General features: G+C 37.3%; 1 pseudogene; it reads left to right on the plus strand.

Annotated features, from left to right (window-relative positions):
* The first annotated feature begins 248 nt into the window (after positions 1-248).
* On the plus strand, positions 249-5,143 carry LOC129890501 (uncharacterized; annotated as a pseudogene).
* The last annotated feature ends 679 nt before the right edge of the window (positions 5,144-5,822 follow it).

Consider the following 5,822-nt stretch of genomic DNA (forward strand, 5'->3'; position numbering starts at 1 on the left):
GAAAGGACCTCTAAGAGTGTTTTGGAGCCTGTTTGCTTTTTCAAGGTCGCTCGCCTAACGTCTACAATTATCCGATTGAGCTGAAACTCCTTGAGACTTGTACAAACATGCTTTTCTTTTGTCCTGCAAGATTTGGAGGCATTTTGCACAAGTTGGAGTTTCCAAATAGCAAATTGCTCCCTCTTTAGGCTTAAGACATCTGACTTTTTCAAGGTCGCTCGCCTAACGTCTCCAATTATCCGTTTGAGATGAGACTTCTTGGGCCTTGCCCCTATAGTATTTGCTGCAATCCTGCAAGCTTTGGAGGCCTTGGTGCAGGTCCACATGATCCTAATCACCCTGCACATCATACCCTGCTGTGGCTTGGTCATAGGCTGTTGCAGGTCCTTGGGTAGCTCCATGTTACTTCCATAGTAGAGGGGGTTAAGATGTTTGTTGTTGATAGATACTCCCAAGAGGAGACCCTTCCTTGTGATCAGGATCATCTCTTCAGAGTACCTGCACAAGATAGACAAACTAAAGGAGAAATCCCATTGTTGATTCCTGTGCTGCATCTCTACAACATTCTTATGTTGTTGTTGCTGCATCTCTGTAATGTAGTTGCTGCTGCTGTAGCCTCTACATGTGATGTTGTTGAGCTGTTGCAAGTATAAAGGTAGTTGTTGGTGCAGGCAATCCAATCTCAGATGCTGTAATTCTAACACAAGCCTCAAAGTTGCAGGATACTTCCAAGAGTGTTGTACAGCAGAAACATTGGAAGTACAATTGTTGTTGGTGTGTCTCCTCTTGTTGTTACTGTTGTTAAAGTATTCCAGGTTCTGTATTATGGTGTATGTTCACAAACCAACAAACAAAAACAAGAAAGAACTTGCACAAGCTAACAAAAGGGAAAGGACCTCCAAGAGTGCTTTGAAGCCGGCTAACTTTTTCAAGGTCGCTCGACTAACGTCTCCAATTGTCCGTTTGAGTTGAAACTTCCTGGGCTCTGCAAATACAGTATTTTCTATAATCCTGCAACTTTTGGAGGCCTTTTCCACAAGCTGGAAGTTCCAATTTGTGAAATCCTCCATCTTGCGACTTAAGTCGGCTAACTTTTTCAAGGTCGTTCGACTAACGTCTCCAATTATCCTTTTGAGCTGAAACTTCTTGGGTTCTGCAGGAGTTGTATTTGCTATAATCTTGCACAATCTGGTGTCATTTTGGTGTAGCATGGTGTATTTGTTGAAGGTTGTTGGTTGCTTCTGGTCTCTGTTGCTGTTGCTGAGTGGCTGTTGCTGTTGACCAGTTGCAGTCACTGTTGCTGCTGTATTGTGGCATATGCAAGTGATAACTACTCTAGCTCTTACTTCTAGCAGTATGTTCTTAGTTCTACTGAAGCAGTAAACAAGGGAGATTCTCCCCTTACAATAGGAAATAACTAGATGGAATAAGAAGAAATAAAACAGAATACTCATAAAAAGTCTATTACACATTGAGAATGAGATCAGTCAAGAGGATAGTTTGATCCTTTTCAGAGTTTTCCTTCTAAAACTTGCCATTCCTAGCTTGTCCATCTTGATGTAGCCTTTTGTTTCCTGTGGTAGCTGCTGGAGATTGTAGAAGTGTTGTGTATTTGATGTTTTCTTTAGCTGGTAGATATATGTTTTATCATTTTTAATTTCTGAATCTTATGCTTCTCCTTTTTAATCATGTTACAGGAAATGAAAGGAACTGGAAGAGGTAAAAGTGGAAGAGGTGGTATAAGAACTGGACATGGAAACTTTCAAGGACGAGAAAGTCTTGCTGGAACTGCATCTCAGCCACAAATACCACCAAGGCAAGGACCTCTACAGACAGAACAATCATCTAACCCAAGGCAAGGACCTCAGCAGATAAGCCAAATATCAAATGACCCTATCCAAAGAACATCTCCAGAGACACAATCATCCAGAACTCTAGAAGAAAGTGTAAGCCCCTCCCCGGAGGTTGAAACTGGCGTAGGTTAGTCCACGTCCCTAGCTAGTGGTGCAGAATTGTCTGTGCTTGGTCTTGGTTCTGGAAATTTAAATTTACAAGGATCTAATAGACTAATGGGTGGTGTTCTGCAGCAAAGTAAATTAACTTAAAATGCTGGCAGTTTCTCTTCTTCTAGTTCTGCTACTTCCCTTCATCTGCTAGTTTTCATACTTGACAGAGGTTAAACTAGTTTCGTTCTTTCTTGGGTGCAGATATAGACACTTATTTAATAATCTTCTTTTGATCTGTTTCTTAAAATATATAAGCTCAAATTTTTATATATCTTTAAGTTGAAAAAAGAAGAGGATAATTGGTTAACAAAAGATGTTTTGGTGATAAGATGCCATGAATCTGCAAGCTTTTAGTGGAGATGATAAGATGCCATGATTGCATATAGTTCTCAAGATCACCATATTATTGCTTTGTAGTTTCTCGCATCAATAAAAAGAGAGGAAGAGGAAAATATAAATCTAAGATGGTTGATATTAAAACCAAGTACGTAGGAAAAATCAATATAATTATTCCAGATGACATTGCTAGAGCTGTGGGTTCTGGTGCTAGAGATATTGTTAATTACTGTGGCTTGATCATGAGGAGCAGCATCTCATTTCGAGATGGAAATTGGCAAAAGATTGTTTTAAAACATGGAGAAGCAATGTGGTATAAGGTTAAGGTAATAAATTACTTTCCATTTTGTATTGTCTTTAAATTACTTAATTTATCAAATTTAATATTATAATATGTTCAGGACAAATTTGAATTTTGTGGTGGACTGCGAGAACATAAGTTACAAGGCTTTGAGATAAGCACTATGCAAAGACTTTTTAGGGCATGGAAAGCTCGATTGCATAATTCTTACTCTTCCTATGATACTGATGAAGAAAGATTGTCTCATCGACCTGAGGATGTTGAGTTGGAGGACTGGAAATACCTAGTTAAGTATTTTGGCAGTGAGAAATTCAAGGTAACTTTATTATAACCAAAACATTGTTGCCCACTCTATAATCTTAGACATATGCTTACATGGAAAACATGACATATTTCAGTAGCTATCTAGACTAGCATAAATATTTTTTGATCTCTTGACTTAGTACAGGTTGTTAGTGAGAGAAATAAAACAAATAGAGAAAAACAGATAACTACGCATTCTTGTGGGACGCGATGATTTGCAGAAGTAGAGGAAGCTACGGTGAAAACACATTTGTTCTTCTATAATTACATATACTTCTTGTTATTTATATGATTATTTGCTTATATATTTTTTTTGTTATTGAACTATATTGTAGAGAAATCTTGAATTGGGAGAAAAAGACACACCAGATAAAGTCTGGGAGATTCAGCATACACGTAAAAAAGACAACGGAGAACGTGTATGGTTGGATCCGCAATCCCAACAGATTCATGTAATTCCCTAAAGACATTACCTTATTATCTTTTTGATCTACTACAAGTTACTTTATTCTTTTTTTTTGGAGACAACTTCTTCTCAAGATAGTCATTAATTCACCTTGTCTACTTCAATATGTAATCTTTCTTCTTTGGATTTGTGGCTGTGTTTGGGCAAAACATCAGCTGTAAAGTTTCTTTGTCTATGTAAATAAACACCCTTGAAGACATGGAAATGAGAACACCATTGAGGACTTAACTACAGCTGCAGTTTCTGCCCCATATTTCTGCAGGTTCTGAAGGTGAAGATGAGGATGACTATTGTAAGGTGTTGCAGGTTGTTGGATACTAAAGGTTCCAAGTATGGTTGTATTGTAGATGTGTACATGGTTGTGTAGTTGAAGTATTTGTTGTTGGATGTTGCAGCTCTGCAGTAAACTTAGTTGTTGATGTAGTAATCCACTCCATTGCACCATGCTAAATCAACCTGCAGGTTCTAGATGTATGCTGCAATTCGACAACAAAGTCATAAAGTGCTGCAACACTTAATTTACCTGCACAATGGAAGCAAACAAGAGAGGAATTCCAAGTGCTGTATCAAGTGTTGCAGGTCTGCAATGTACCTGTACAGCAGAAACAGAGCAGAAATACCTACTCTAGTCCTTATCTCTAATGATAAGTTGTTTAGTCTAAGAAAGCTATAAATGAGGGCCTCTCCCCTTTACAAAGGTCCTAACTATTAAATCTTCAAAGTCGATATAGCTATGAAATAGAGACATCCAAATTGAAGAAGAAAAAGTTAGAACACTAAAGCTGTAAGAAGAGTTCAAGGAGGTTGAGTTTTCTTCTTCTAAAACTTGCCATCCCTAGCTTGTCCAACTTGATGTAGCCCGTAGTTTCTTATGGTAGTTGCTGAAAATTATAGAAATATTGTGTATTTTCAAGCATATGACTGCATTTGGACAAGGTATCTGCAGGGAAGTTTGCTTCTCGGAATACATGTTTGCATTGGAAGAAGTCCAAAAGCTGGACCAAAGAAAGTCCAAAGTTACTTTCAATATGTGCGTTATGTTTTGGTGAAATAATTAAATGTTATTGCAGGGTCAGCTTCAACAACTTGTTGTTGAACAATAATCTGAAGAGATCGAGCATCCCATGACTAGGGATGAGATTTTATCATCAGTTCTCGGTGAGAGATCAGGCTATGTTCGGGGAAAAGGATATGGAAAGAAGCCTCCTAAAAAGACTCAACTACATCAGTCAGACATAGAGGCAAGTGTATCTTCGGCAATGGAAAGTATTCGTCAAGAGTTGCAAGCTGATATGGATCGAAAGTTACAAGAAGAATGTGAACAAATGACTGTTGATTTAAAAAAGAATATGAAAGAAGATTTGCAGAAAAAATTAGAAGAGGAGCATGAATACATGAAAGGCGAGGTAGACAAGATGTTCCAAGAACAAATGGCTGCTATTATGACTAGAATGCAACAGGGACTTTCTCTTGCTCTTTTGGAATATAATAAATTGTTATCTTCGTGTAGAAAATAGTTACATTAAAAGTTGGACTAGTTATTAGGAAAATCCAACAACTGAAATGTTTTCTGGAAAGCTTTCCATGGCTTTAGAGATGCCGAATCCAACAAAGCTATGGCCTATGGCCAACAAGAAGTACTTTAGTTATCAACAGTAAGTGGAAGATTGTTGGAAGTTTTTTGTGTTATCTATTTACTGAAAACTAGTGAAGGCTTCTGATAAGCTATCAACAACCTCATCATTATCTATAGGACACTTTTGGGAAAGCTTTTCTTGGTTTCAGCAGGTGAAACTCATTTAATAAGTCACTAAGGCATGATTTTTTGTTAAGGCTTCCAGATAAAGTGCTCAAGTCTTGTGTTATTGTAGGTTTTGGTTTTGTAAACTTTTTAGTTTCTGTGTTTCCATTTTTGGAGTCAAAATCTTGCTTCTTTTAGTTGTTATTTACAAAATATTGTTGCTTTAGCTGCTACTTTATGTTGTGAAGTATAAGGAAAAGTTAAGATTTTAGGTTGGGATATGAAGAGTAACATCCCAAGAAACATGTTCTTGGCAAGGAAAAAAGTGGCAATTTTCCTTTTCTGTAGACTAAGTACTGTTTGATGTTAAATTAGGACTCAATAGAAGCTATATGAAAAGCTCCTATCTTTAACATCCTCAGTCCTCTTTTGACTACTTTTTTACTGATTATAGGAGAAAAGGAATACTATGAAAGATAGTTTGAGACATTGAAGTCATTCGAGGAAGTTGATATTGTTTTTCTATTTTCAGGGACAAGGTTCTTATGCAATGGGGCCCAATCAAGAAGTAGTTAGGCGTGCAATGGGAGTTTTTGCTTTTTGTACTTGTATATGCAAACACGAAATGCTTTTGTTCTAATTTTGTGAGATACAATGATAACTGAAGTA

This window comes from Solanum dulcamara, chromosome 5, assembly GCF_947179165.1.
Source record: "Solanum dulcamara chromosome 5, daSolDulc1.2, whole genome shotgun sequence".
NCBI lineage: Eukaryota > Viridiplantae > Streptophyta > Magnoliopsida > Solanales > Solanaceae > Solanum > Solanum dulcamara.